The following is a 14,983-nucleotide window of genomic DNA, read 5'->3' as shown; positions in this document are numbered from 1 at the left end:
ATGCGTCCGAAGTAGTGCACAGGCTGCATCGCGTATCCATTTGTGAAGTGTTCGAAGCGCACGCACGCGTCCTGCAAGTAGTTGCCGGAACTGTAAGTGCAAGCAGAGAAGAAGGTGTGAGTGACGGAAGCAAGATCGTGGGTAAGGTAAAAGACCAATTTGCGAGGGTGACGTCATGGCACCCTGGTGTAGGCTTGAGGAGGCTGCATAAACAATCAAAGCGGTCGCTTTTCTGAGGTTCGGGGTACGAGAAAGGACGGCGATAGCCTCTTCCCTCCCCTGGTTCTTACAGCACTGTCATTAATAACCCTGACTGATCTCTCCACAGAGCTGGAGAATATGATAAGTTCTAATAACAGTATGCAATTCTTCTAAATTGCTCGTGAGCAGTTGCAAAATATTGGAGGGCTACTTAAGACTTCAAGATTATGTATGTTACATATACATACGCATGTTTTGACCCTTTGTGTACATGATATTGTATTGTTTTGATTTGTATTTGCATTTATAGCCAAAACATGTATTAGTTATGCGGCACTCCTTTGCAGGGGGCTGCCGCCGGCAACTCAGCAGTGTAATGTTGTTGTTTCACCCCAACAATGAGGACAGAGAGACGTCGAGTGCTTGGACTGGTTCCTTTATTATATATTAGAAACCGCTATTACAAAAGAGCGCCGAGCGTCTAACTAAGACCAGCTCCGGCCGCTTCTGCCTCAATCTCGCTTTGCGCGCATTTTCCGCTGTCGCTGCGCCTGCATGAGTGTTCCGCTCCGGCGTACCGCGTCATCACGCTGGCCCGTCGGAGACTAGAGCGCAACACTACAAGCAGGTATTTCAGATTTGGAGGCAGACATTGTGTCGTATGGGATGGTGGGGCAAACTGACTGCGGAAACCCCGTTGTGGCAAAATGGACGCTTTCCAGCTCTGGAGTCCCTTCGGGGGTCCAGGGGTTGGGACGACATCGGGATCTCGAGATCAGGGAATGTCATGTCGGGTACTATGCTTAAATCCTTTCAGGACCTCCAAACGGAATACGGTATGCCCCGGTCCCAATTTTTCCAATATTTGCAATTCCGTCACGCTATTGCACCAAGTCTGGTGTGTTTGGATTCCCTCCCAGAGTTTAGTCCTGTGGAGGCCAAGGTCTTCATGGGAGACTTAGGTGAAAAAAAGATATCACGCATCTATCAGACTCTCACTACACATTGCTCCTTGACACTACAGAAGCTTAGAGAGTCGTGGGAAGGGGATGTTGGGGCACTAGAGGAGGAAGATTGGCGGGAGGCACTGGAGGCCCTGGAGGCCCCTAGAGGTGCAGCGCTAGCAATGAGATTGAGGCTTATTAGATTTAAATATCTCCACAGAATTTACTATACTAGGGAGCGGTTGTGGAAGGCGGGTCTTATTGCGAGCCCGAACTGTCTGAGATGTGGTGGGGAGGTGGGGACACTGCTTCACCCGGTTTGGGACTGCACCTCACTGGCCAGATTCTGGAGAGCAGTGTGGGGTTGTCTGGCAGAGGTTCTGGGGTGGGAACTCCTGCGTACGGCAAGACTGGGCTTGCTACATGTGATGGAGGGGGTTGGGGAGAATAGGTACAAGAGGCATTTATTCGTCTTGGGCTTGACCCTCGCTAAGAGGGATCTTGCAAAAGCATGGAAGGTTCCCCGAGCACCTTATGTTCCAGTATGGAAGAAGGGGTTGGATTTCTGCATGGGTTTGGAGCAGCCTATTTTTGAGGCCCGGGGCTGCCCGCGTAAACACTATCGGATGTGGAAGAGGTGGGCCGACTACAGGGGCTTGTGGCTGGACCCTCCAGTTGAGCGAGAGGTTACAGTGGGGAATGTGTGCTGAGCCATATTTGCGGATGTATAGATGATACTGGCCTGAGACACCAAGATCTGACCAAGGGGGACGGGGTTGTGTGACCAGGGGGGATTCCAGGGAAGGGGGGGTTGGGGGGAGGGGGGGGGGGGAATTTCACTGTGTTCAGTTTGATATTGTAGCCGTATAAAATGATGCACAGATTGCTATGACAATGATGCTTTGTATTGCTTGGTGGCTGCCTCCGACATGCGGCGGGTCGCAATACATGTGCAATCTATCAAATAAAATCTGTTTTCACAAAACATGTATTAGTTTTCCTCCGTGCAGACCTGTGCTTATATTATTGGCTGAGGTCACGTTTTTCTCATTTTGATATGCAGAGGTAGTTTACATGCGTGGTGGTCAGGACATTCTACACATCTGTTGAGCATAAGCTGGGCAAATTTCTCAATCATTCGGAATGCCATCAGGTCTAGATTTTGATAATTGTTTGGCTACTTTATTTATGCATAGTCTCCACCTGTCCAAGACAGAGAACCACATGTTGAAATAACATTTTGGACTAAAACAATATGGAAGCTTGAGGTAGGCCCTTTTGACAAGTAGACTGCTGTTGATAAATCGTACCCTCAAAGAAAGGAGTTAGAAGAATCATTTTGCATCATTGTAAGTGTTGAACTTTGAAGGCATGCACAGCAAAATATTGCATAGTCAAGCAAACAACATCTTTCGGTTTAAAAGGGATTCAGTCAATCCCAGTCACTCAACCTCAATCGTCTGTCATCACCAAAGCAAAAGCAGGGTCCAGGAAAACCTTCCTAGTAGTCTTTGTGGGAGTTCCTAGGTCCTGGGATCTGGAAAGGGGAGTTGGCTGTAAAACAACCTAAACCTGGAGTGCAGAGAGATTCTTTGTCGCCACTGGTGTTGAGATCGTGGTTATTATTATTATTATTTTGTCTTGTAAAGCGGGCAGCAACCCAGAGGGTTTCCCACCACTGAGCAGAGGTGGGAATGTTCAGATTGTTAGTTTAAAACAGCCAGGTCTTCAAGTTTTTACAAAATGTAAGTAGTGAAGTGCAGTTTCTCAAGGGCTCCCTGAGAGTGTTCCACAATTTCGGGCCCAGAAATATGAAAGAGCAGCCTCCCTTGAGGGCCAAATGAATCTTAGGCACAGTACAAAAGATCTGATTGACTGATCTCAGCATACGTGTGGGCTGGTAGTGTACCACCAAATCCTGAATATATTGTGACCCTACTCCAGTTCTGACTTTTTACATACAGCACATGGCTTTAAATAGTATTTTCTTTGTAACAGCGAGCCAGTGAAGCTTTCAGAGGAGGTTTGAGACAGTGGTATGTTTCGGGAGGCGATACAAAAGTCTGGACCCAGACCATGTATTCTGGGCAATGTTGTGGACCCCAGAGCTGAAGGTTCTCTCCCAAGATCATTACCTCTGTCTTGTAACCATTCAGTTTGAGGTGTCATTGGTCATACATGTGGAAATTTGACTCAAAACAAGATTAAAAGCAGCCTGCCCATGACCCTGTGCAGATGACAAAGAAAAAATAAATTGTGTGTCATCTGCATAGGAAAATGGGTTAGACCGCAACTTTGCACTACATCTGCAAGTGGGTGGACTTAAACATTGAACTGCAATCAATAAATCAATCAATCAGGGGTTTGTATAGCATGGCTACTCACCCGTGAGGGTCTAAAGGCATTGTGGAGGGTGGCTGCTGATCCATCTGGGTGAGGGGGTTCAGATGAAGAAGTAGGCCTTGAGATACGGGCGTTGTGGCAGGGTATTGGGTGTCGAAGCTGTCATAACTCTGCCTGTTGTGATGGATGAAGGTGCTCCGTTTGTTGCTTGGGTCTTGGAAGGGTGGGACGTCTGTGGTCTGGCTAATGGTTCTGGCCCACTAATTGACGATGGCAAAGAGTTCTTTGCTGTTGTGTGCGTTGGTGTTCATTCTGTTCTGGAGGGCCGTTTTCTTTGTGGTTTTGAGGAGGAGGTGAAGTGCATTGATGGCGGTTTTAAAATTTGCATGGGTGTCTGGGGTTTAATTGTTCCTCCATCTCTTCTCAAGTCATCTGCAGGTGCAACTGGTCTTGTGGATGGCGGGAATGAACCAGCTGGCTTTCTTGGAGTGTTGCTTGCCGGGTGCCTTCTTGAGGGGTGCCAGAGTGTCATCGCAGCTGGAGATCCATCAGTGAAGGTTGAGTGCTGAGGTGTTGGCGTCTGCTGATGTCGGCAGGGTGGAAGTGCTGAGGAAGGCATTGAGATCTTCTTTGGTGGCCTTTACCAGCTACGACGGGGGGCCGTGAGGGCGATGGTGTATAGTGGGAGTGGTGAAGGTGAAATGTACACAGCGGTGGTTGGTCCAGAGGAGTTCGGTGGTGTGGCTGTAGATGAAGTTTCCGCTGGTGGAATAGCTGCATGAGTCTGTTGTTGGTGAGATTCTCCAGAAAGGAAGCCGTGTTCTGGTCACTGGGGTTGTTAAGGTGGAAGCTGAGGTCGCCGAGTTGGATGTAATCGGTGGATGCGAGTGTCTGGGGTACGATGAGGTCTACAATGGCGTCGGTAAAAGGCTGGCGGGGGCCGGGAGGCCTGTAGACGAGAAAAATGGGTTAATGTCCTGAGCAAAATGCATTCAAGTTATTAGAAAAAGCCCACAACAGCATTCGTGATAGACGTTTGTTTGTCTTCTTTATTTACTCTTGATAAGGTTCAACAGACTTCTAGTTGTAGAACTTTTTTCTATATAGTTGGTGATGGTGGATGGCCTTCACTTATGTACTTAGAGCATTTGGTATTGTGAATTCTTTACTGTGTGCAATTCAGCGCGAAACATATTCCAACCATCCTTTGCTGTGACGGCCTGTAGACGAGGGTGGTGTTGGGATTGGTCTGGATATGGAAGTGAAGGTGTTCCAAGGTTGTCATTGGGTTGTTCAAGTGTGTGGTCAGGCCGAGGGTGTTCTTGTGGACGATGGCGATGCCTCCTCCTGGTCGGTCGGCAGGGTCCTTGTGTGTGATTTGGTACCCATTGGGGATGGCAGTGGTAATGTTCGGACCAGAGCTGAGGTTGGTCCAGGTTTCCGTGGGGAAGGCAATGTCGAGAGAGGTGGCATCAAGGCGGTCCCAGATTTCTGTGGCTTGCTTGTGAGGGACGCGTGTTAAGGATGCAGCTGAGCGTGTCTGATGTGCTGTTGGTCGGGTGCGCAGCAAGACGAGCTGGAATGTTGGGGTGGACAAACGTGTAGTTGCAGTTGCGGCAGGAGAAGGGTCCTTGGGTGCCCTTCGGTGATGAAAGGTGGCAGGTGGCGTGGCGTCCTGTGTTGAGGGCGAGATGGGTGCTGTCTTTGTATCAGTGGAGTGTCCGAGAACCAGAGTCTGGGGCACTGGGTTCGGTTCAGGTGTGAACGGGTGCTTATGGGCTTGCCTTTGGCACGCCTGGCGCCATTAATTAAAGTGCGAAAGGGCTGGACAGCTGGTAGGTGGGAATCGCGTGGAGTGGGAAAGGGTCACTGAAGGAGGGGGGCAGGGCATTGCAGTAGCAAGGGCTGCAACGCAAAAGAGTGAGGGAAGTGAAAAAAGGCAAAAGCAGAAAAGCAGAGGAAAGAGAAAAATAAGGCCAGTCCAGCTCCAGAGCAGTGATGCTCTACCACTAGACCACCAGGGCCTTGAACTCCTGACCAGAGGGTCAGCAGCAGCAATACGAGCTGCAGCAGCAGCAGTTACCAGGCAGAGCTGTGCAGGGAAGAGAGCAGTCCACTTGAAGGTCAGTAGACTGCAGCTTCACTGCGCAGCAGCCACCATTAAGTAGTGTGCGGCGCGGCTGGACAGCTGGGAGGCAGGAAACACGGGGAGCAGGAAAGAGTCACAGGAGGGGGCGGGGCCTCTGGGATCTCAGCAGCAAGGTTGGTGAAGCAAAAGAGCGAGGGAAGAGAAAAAAGTGTAAAGAGACAGACAGTCACTCAGTCAAGTAAGCTTTATTCGGTTGAAACAAAGCAACCATAAAAGCACAGTACAAAAGTCAGAATACGTTAAATACAATAGATTAAAAAAAAGCAACACCAATAAAAAAAGTAATTACATTGAGGCATCAAACATAACTCATTAAATATAAAGGAGAAGCACCCCTCAATTCTCTTAGTTTAAACGATGAGCTCCTAGCAGCTTTTCAAAACAAAAAAATGCCTCCACTTCAATTCTCCTACTGTAAACAATAGACTATACAAATACAAATCGTTTATACAATTAATCATGAACAAACCCCATCAGCAATGGTAGACTCGCAGCAGCATTACATATAGTATCGATTGACATGTACAATTTATAGTGACAAAATTAAAGACAGATAGGCTTCAGAATGTGCAAAAGAGCAAAATGCATAGATGCCTACTTTAGTAAGGGCCATCCCTAGGCTTAGAGTCGGTGGTTGTCATTATCATTATTAACAAACCATTCAGAAATCGGATTAGCAAGTCAGTACACCAGATCTATACCAGAGAATAACGCAAATCGATTGTGAATGGGTATGTTGTAGCTACTAGATACAGGGCCTCTGCTACCCATACAGTAGTTATTTTCTACATTTGACCTTACAGGGGGCAGGTATGTGGTTCTAGGGTAAAAGTCGCGTAGTTCCCAAGTTACCGATTTGTGGCTGCCAACTTTGCAAATATGGAACGACATGGGTATCCCTAAAATTTACTATAACCAGGTCACCAGGTATGTCTTTCGGTAGAGATCCTAACCACCCCACCCTTCTGACATTTAAGATTTTTCCGTCGATGTTCGGTGGAAGGGGTCTATTTTTGGTTAGCCAGAAAGAAACCTTATTTACCAATTCCGGTTGTCCTTCGATTTTGCCATTGGTAAGTTCAGGGACGCCTGAGAAGATGCACACAAATGGTGCCGCCTCCGGCGGCAGATGTATTTGTTTAACCTTTCTATGCATGTTGCCATATTTGGAAGATATCCCCTCTGTGGGCGTGGATTCTTTGGACAGCCCTACTCTGGTTGCGGCTCTCTGGACTAGTGGGGGGGTATGATGTTACATAGTGAGTATTTAATGTTAATGATGTTTTTGGGGCAACTGAGTGAATTTGGGCAGGATTACTTTGTGCAGAGGTGTTGGGGACGTCAGTAGCGACTAGGGACTCTGCTTGCTTGTGGAGTGGTGTGGCTCACTGGTTCGAGGTGGCAGACCCGGAAGCAGAGAACGGCCCGGGATCAGGGTTCAATTCCTGACGCGGCAGGGTCGTGGACCAGGGTCAGCGGACTCGATAATTCTAGCCTCGGTGCCTACTCTAACCAGGGATCACACTCGGCAACTCTGGACATTAGCTTGCCTCATCTCTACAACGGCCCCCCACATTCGCCGGGGAAGCCTGGTTTCACCTTGGAGATACCCAGTAGGGACCATCTCACAGGGATAGCCAGGATGGGTTCCCCAGCGGTCTACAGCGCCACGACGCCTCAGGGCAGCAGTGCGCTTTACAAGACCACATACATTACATTACATTACACTTGCTTATATCCTACCATTCTTTTTATAAATATCGAATTTGCCCTGGTTGTTTCCTCTATACTTGTGATCTTTTCCCCTATTACCTTGATTCTATTTGCCAGCGGGGATATTAAGGATTTGACCAGAAGTTCAATCTGGACCAGTAAGTCAGATGATATGGTGGATACAGTGGATTCCAGGATTGAACATGCCTTGTATGTTTTTGGGGTGTTGCTAACAACCGAAAGGGGACTTAAATACAATTTTTGTTTTTTTACTATTCTTCCCCTATGTTTGGCACCTTTACGCTTTCTAGTGGCAAAGGGGGCCTGAAGGTTCGCTATCGAGTGGATATGGTCTTTGGCTGATAGTAAAGAGGGGGTATCAAGATGGCTTATGTTTGGTTGGAATGATGTACTAAGCTGGGGACTTGTGTTTCTCGTTACACATGTAGGAGCACAGCTGTGCTCGTTTCCCTCTTCAACATTAGTGTATATAGTTTTACAGATCTGATTTAATTCCTCTAGTAATGTAGAATTTTGAGTTTGGTCTGCTGCTACCAGAGGAGATTGGATACTAGGTGTGGGTTCTATGGAAAGACTCTGTTCTACTCTCTCTATTCGTCCTAGTGGAACCCAAAACTAATAGTTAAGACAGAAGGCGATCGGCCAGTAGGAGCCACAAGATATGGAGTCCTTCCTCAGCTTCAAAACTAAAGTGATGATGGAGCCTGCCATAGATGGCGTAAGCTCTCTTGTTTGGGGAAAGTAATTGTAGAGAGTCGTGAGTAGGGGTACTAATGTATTCTGGTATGCTTTATAGAAGAATGTTGACAGCTCATTTAGGTCAGGTCAGAGGGAATAATACCTGCCTATAAAATAGAGGGTGGCCTCAATAGAGGTCTAAGTAAATTTATATCAGCCTAGAACCGCAAAAGAGATTCTTGAACAAGAAAGTAGAACATTAGAAATATAAATATTTTATTATTTTTCAAGATAGTGCTTTCCAAATCATACACTTGATCAACATAAGTTGGTAGCAAATAATTGATAACTGCTCTACAAATAGAATAACATACTTAAAATATATGCAAACATTATTATTAAATCCTCACCATAGCCCACAAGGCACACTGCATTCTCATACCAGCAAACATACACATACATACTTCTCACATCAACACTGGTGTATCTAATACATTCATAAATAACTCCGCAGAAATGTTCTAATATATATAATCAGTCATGTAGTGCTGATTGTGTAGTCATGGCCTACAAATCCGCCTTCTCTGTCTATTGTTTTGTTATAGAGGGTGAAGGATAGCCCCATCCCTGAGGGATTGTTACTCCTTTTGTCTTGTTGAATGCTGTGGCAAGGTATTGCGTAGAATACCAAAGCGAGCGCAATCTGTGTGTTTCCTTTGGCTAAGACGTATATTTCCTGTAGGAACAATACATCTAGTTCTTTGTCAAGCATCCATTTAGTTAGTGCGCCTCACTTCATGGGATAATTTAACCTTGTATATTAAGATGACAATGGACAGTGTGGTCCTGCCTCTGCCTTGTTGAAGTTTGCCTCTGGTAGTCTATGGGTTAGGGGTAGTGCAAGTTTAGTTTGCCTGCCCTCCAGTTGTAATAAGGGTCATTGGGCCGAATGCAATGTTGTGTGCCATGGGTGAAAATAGCAACAGTAAAAGAATATTAAACAGTAATTAAACTTACATTTCAAACACAGTGGGCATAAACTGAAAGTAAGTGAGAAAATGATGTGGCAGCATCCGTAAAAGGCTCTAGTGACCCCCAGAGGTTGCATATTTTGGTTCTCAAAATGGTTAGCTATGTGTAATCATGTTACTGCAACACTTTGCATGAACGAGAAAAGAGTAACTGTGTGTTGTTTTTCCTCACCAAACTGTCATAATAGAAGGAAAACGGTACTCATTGAATCGAGGAAGGAATGTTTTTTTTTTTTTTTTTAAGTTTGAAGTTTATTAAGGCATAAAGAAGTAATGACAGTACATGAAGAAACAATCATAAGTTATAAAAACAAGAAATCTCTCTTACAAAGGAAGAAATTAATCAAAGAAGTAACGTATACAGTAAAATAAATTGCAATAGAATTTCAGGTGTATATGTGTAGGAAGAAAAAACATAGGAATTGTATAGCGTAGAAGTGGTATAATGGAAACACAGAAAACAATCAATAAGCTTGCATATAATTGAAGATAAAACAATCACGGTGGTTTTTGAACTTCTACACTGCTTATTGGAGAAATGGGAGAAGGCCTGGTAATGCTGGATAGATATTCGGTCAAGGGGAGCCATAGAAGGTCACGCTTAATTGCTAGGGAAATCGGGGAAACAAAATTGGTGTCCAGTCGATGATTAAAACAAACTGCGTTCCACCAAGCGGAAAAAGAAACATCTTTAGCTTGTTTCCAGTGTGATGTAATATGATGGAAAGCAATAGCTATCAGGAGATCAAGTAATTTGTGTTTATGGTGGGATTCAGAAAGATCGGGGGAAAGGGAACCTAGGAAAATGTGAACGGTTGAAAAGGGGAGAGTGAAATTAAGGATTTTGTGAAGTTGGGACCAAACTGCTTGCCAGAAAAGTGAAATGGGAGGGCATTCGAAGAGCATGTGCTTCAGATCGGCCAAAGGGCAGGGACAGGACCAGCAAGTGGGGGGGATGTCTGAGGAGAAAGATGACAGAGTTAAGGGTGTAAATAGTGTACGATTATAGATAAAAAATAAAGTTTGAGTAGTGTTAGCAGCTCTAGATGTGCTGTGAATTTTAGACCAAATTTTTTCCCAGAGAGTAGAGGGCCACGATTGAGATAGATCTTTTTCCCAAGCCAACTCAACTTTAGACTTAGTACGTTCAGTAGATGAGTGTAGAGATTTATAGAGAAAAGAAGCAGAAGGGGACTGGTCAAGAGCATTCGAAATAGAAAGGTGTATTGCTGGAATAGAATTGGTAGCAGGTAGGGAGGAGAGATACTGGGTAAGGGAGGGAATCAGCGATAAATATTGTTTACGAGAAGAAGATGGCAATGAAAATTGGGTTTGAAGGAGATGAAAAGGAAGAGGATGTGTATCAGAAAGAAGTTGAGAGATCCATTTCAAACCCCGTGAATGCCAAGATTTCCAATATAGTGAGCGATTACGGATTTTAAGGTGTTTATTGTGCCAAATAGGTTGGGTATGAGTAGAAGACGTAGAAGGGTAGGAGGATAATACGTAAGGTTGAAGAAGAGAACAAGTGTGAGCAATAATGGGGGATCGAAGAGAATTTACAGCAGAAGAAAAGGAAAGGACCTCAGGGAATTCATAAGGGTGAAGAAAAGATGATTCTAACGTCAGCCAGAGAGGAGGATAGTAGGGAAGATCTGAAGAGAGCCAACGTAAGGCTTGTTTTAAGGAGAAGGCAGTATGATATGTTTTAAAATTGGGAAATTTGACTCCGCCTAGAGATTTATCTTTCTTTAAAGCAGAGATGGCTATTCGGGATTTTTTACCTTTCCATAAAAACTTTAATAAAATAGAATCTAACGACTTAAAGAAGTGATTAGGGATGCGGATCGGAATCATAGAAATAGTGTAGAGGACCAATGGAGCTAGCATCATCTTGATGGAGTCCAAGCGACCCCACCATGAAAGAAAAAGAGGATTCCAACGAGTGATGGATGTAGAAAGTTTAGTAGAAAGAGATTCAAAATTGAATTTGAGGGTATCAGAAAGACGGGGGGCAAACCAGACACCTAGGTATTTAATCTTAGTGGGTTGCCAGGAAAAACCAGATGTATCAAAGAAATGCTTCTGACATAAAGGATTTAAGGGTAGAATTTCGCATTTGTCCGTGTTAAGTCGATAGCCAGAGACTTTAGAGAAAGAGGAAACTTGATTCAGGAAGGAAGGTAACGTTGCTTGAGGTGCTGAGCAATAAAATAAAATATCATCAGCGTATACCGATAATTTAACTTGTTTTTGAGGGTCATAATGAAAACCAGAAATATTATCATCGCGTCTAATCTTAGTTAAAAAGGGTTCTAGAGCTAAAATAAACAAAAGAGGGGATAGAGGGCAACCTTGACGTACACCACGGCGAAGAGGAAAATAATCAGAAGTGATTCCGTTAGCAAAGATGGAAGCGTGGGGGCTAGAGTACAATAAGGAAATAAGAGAGATGAATTTAGGAGGGAAACCAAACCAACGAAGAGCTTGGAACATAAAATCCCAGCCTATTCTATCAAAAGCCTTCTCGGCATCAAGAGAAATGGCAGCTAGTGGGGAAGAGAGGGAAGTGGCCTTACTTAAAATATTAAAGAAAACACGAGAATTATCAGACGATAAACGGCCTTTAACGAATCCAGATTGTTCGGGACCAATAAGTTCTGGTAATAGAGGGTCTAGTCTGAGAGCTAAAATTTTGGCAAAAATCTTATAATCAGTATTTACTAGGGAAATTGGGCGATAATTTTTACATAGGGTATGATCTTTATCCGGTTTGGGTATTAGACAAATCAAAGCTTCTTGAAAAGTCCCCTGAGAGGAACCAGAATTAACAAAGGAATGAAATAATAATAAAAGTTTAGGGAGGAGAAGGGAAGAAAAGTGGTTGTAAAATTCAATGGTAAAACCGTCAGGTCCAGGAGCTTTGCCATGACGAAGGATCGAGACAGCGTGTGAAATTTCAGAGAGGGAAATATCTAAGTCTAATGATTGAAAATCAACATGAGAAGAGTGAGGGGAGGGAATATCCTGAAAATAAGCAAGTAGATCAACGGGGTCAGGACTGGATTCAGGAGTGTATAAATTTTGGTAAAAAGAGACAAATTGAGTCAAGATGTCTTTGTCTTTAAAGAAAGAAATGCCATTTGGACCCAGTAAGGATTCAATCTTTGTTTTTTCCTTGCGGATCTTGAGGTACTTTGCTAGAAGCTTGCCCATTTTATTTTGGCCGCCGTAATAGCGGGAATTACATTTAAGAAGAGAATTTGAAGCCGCATTAGTGGTAAATTTATTAAACTCAATTTTGGCAGAAATAAGTTCACGAAGTGAAGATTCAGAGGAAGAATTATAATAGGTATATTCTAATTTCTTAATTTTATCTAAAAGTTGAGTTGACTTGGTGAGAGATTGTTTTTTCTTTTGAGAAACAAAATTGATGATAAAACCTCTAGCAGCTGCTTTGAAGGAATCCCATACCGTGACAAAGGGAGTTTCAGGGAGTTGATTAAGAGCAAAGAATTCAGAGGTAAAAGCCGTAAATTTAGTGCAGAAAATAGGGTCTAGCAGTAAAGAGTTATTAAATCTCCAGCGTCCTGAATGGGGAGAGAAAGGAATAAGATCTATATCTACATAAACAGGAGCATGATCTGAAATTAAAATGGAACCGATGTCAGAGTGAGTAGTTAGTTGTGCTAGGGGCTTGCTGAGAAAAAGGTAATCAATACGGGACTGGGAGTGATGGGTGGGGGAATAAAACGAGTACTCTCTAAGGTCAGGGTTACATAGTCTCCAAATATCAACTAGAGCACAGTCTCGAATAGAAGTAATAAACTGGGAATGCATCTTAGAGGGAATAAACTTAACTTTGGAATTTCTATCTAGAAAGGGGTCCATAACTTGGTTGCAGTCACCACCAAAGATAACATATTGCTCAGTAATTGTGACTAATTTTTCAGAAATGGCAGGCCAAAATAATTTATCAACACCTGTAGGAGCATAAACATTGAATATAACAATAGGGATTTTATCAATGAGAAGATTAGTAAGAACCCAACGACCATTAGTATCATTTTCATGAGATAAAACTGAAACTGTTAACTTTTTATGACATAAAATAACGGTACCATTTTTCTTACCTAAGGCAGGAGATTGAAAGACATGACCCACCCAACAACGTTTAAGTTTGTTAGCCTCCGTATCGGAAAGGTGGGATTCTTGGAGGAGAGCTATGTCGGCTTTAAGCAGTGTCAAGTGTGTTAGAACACGTTGACGTTTAATGGGGTTATTTAACCCCTTAACATTCCATGTAACTACTCGGAATTTGCAACTTCAGTAAAATGATATAGATATACGAAAAGATAAGTTGAAGAAGTAAGAGAATAGTATTGAAAATGGAAAAAATAGTAATTGTAAGAGAAAGAAATCAGAAGTGAATGAAGGAAACATTTCGAGAAAAAGGAAGAGAAAGAGAGAAGGTTGAAGAGAAGAATAGAAAAGAGAACAATAGTAAAAAAGGAAGATTGCATGAAGAGAGTAAAAAGATCTCAAAAAATAGAAAACAAGTCAATAAAGAACTGGGGGATGACGACGCCAGAAGAGGACGACATCAACAACAGAGACTTACACCGTCGAACACCAGAGGAACCAGCGAAGGAACAAATTGAAGGAAAATATGGGTATACCGGGATGAAGAAACACGAGGAGAGGACCTGTAAGAAGATAAAAATTAGAAGAAAACATTTTAGAAACATGTGGTAAACCAAACAAAAAGGTAACACGATAACTTAGCACAGAATAGGTCAGACATATTTGGGCACAATGCACTCATTCAAAAACGGGAAGCAAAGAACAAGATACAGCAGGGTGACGGGGAGGAATACAAGTAACACAACATGATAAAACAAAGATGGTTAAACAGGTCTTGCAGTGTCCATGTTTTCAGTTTCATGACGACGAAGGAACTCCTCAAGGGCGAGTGGATCTTCAAATGTTGTTGTTCTGTCCTTGTAGGTCACCTTGAAGAGACATGGATGTAGCAGTCCAAATCTGGCACCAAGGGTTCTCAAACGCGGTCTTAAATCGAGGAACTGCTTTCGGCGGTCAGCTGTAACCTTAGCAACATCTTGAGAAAGGTATAACCTGTGGCCCTCCCACATAACTTGTTTTTTAGCCTTTGCTGCTGAAAGTACTTGAAGGAGGTCAGTATATTTGAGGAACAGCATGATGACTCCGCGGGGTTTGGTGGAAACTTTCGGGCCCAGTCTGTGCGCACGTTGGATGTTAAGTGAAGTGGAAGGAGGAAGATCCAAAATTTTTGGTAAAAAGGTTTGGAAAAAAGTTGTTGGATTGGATCCTTCTGTAAGTTCCGGAAGATTATAAAGGCGAAGGTTATTTCTCCGGTTGCGATTTTCCAACTCCTCCGACTGACGTTTCAGGATAGAGACATCTTTTTCTAAGAGTGAAATTTTTGCGCAGGAGGATTGAAGAGATTCTGTGGATTGTTCCACCAAAAGGACCCGCGATTCCAAAGTAGACCATTTGTCATGAAGAAATTGCAATGTTTTTGTGGTTTCGGCCATGAAGGGTTTAAGAGCACGAAGTTCCTCCAAGATAAGATCCATGGATGCTGAATGTGATGACGAACCTGGAGAAGGAGGATCTTTTTTCAGCCTTTTCGTTGAACCAGGTTGTAGAGGCTTATTGGATGTAGCAGTTTTAGGAATTGCGCCTTGAGTAGCAGTTGGTTTATGAAGAACAGGGTCGTCCATAGCGTGTGCAGCGGAGTCAGAGTCCGAAGAAAGTTGAGGTTTGGCCTTGGAAGCTGTAAGTTTGAGGGTGCGAAGCTTCCCCATGTAGTGCTTAAATATGTTGCACTAGGAATGACGAGATGCTACCAAATGTTAGTC

The 14,983-nt window shown here is 43.8% G+C and overlaps 1 protein-coding gene across 1 annotated transcript in view; it reads left to right on the top strand.

Annotated features, from left to right (window-relative positions):
* Nucleotides 1-30: 30 nt before the first annotated feature.
* Nucleotides 31-14,983, top strand: part of TRAPPC12 (trafficking protein particle complex subunit 12) — an 856,088-nt gene continuing 841,135 nt past the window's right edge. Inside the window, exon 1 of the mRNA XM_086926387.1 lies at nucleotides 31-146. The gene's annotated coding sequence lies outside the window, so the exon portion shown is untranslated. The remainder of the gene's footprint in view (nucleotides 147-14,983) is intronic.

This window comes from Lissotriton vulgaris, chromosome 6, assembly GCF_964263255.1.
Source record: "Lissotriton vulgaris chromosome 6, aLisVul1.2, whole genome shotgun sequence".
In the NCBI taxonomy this organism is placed as follows: Eukaryota; Metazoa; Chordata; class Amphibia; order Caudata; family Salamandridae; genus Lissotriton; species Lissotriton vulgaris.
Note: the sequence above shows the minus strand (reverse complement) of the source record. Positions and strands in the feature narration are given on the sequence as shown.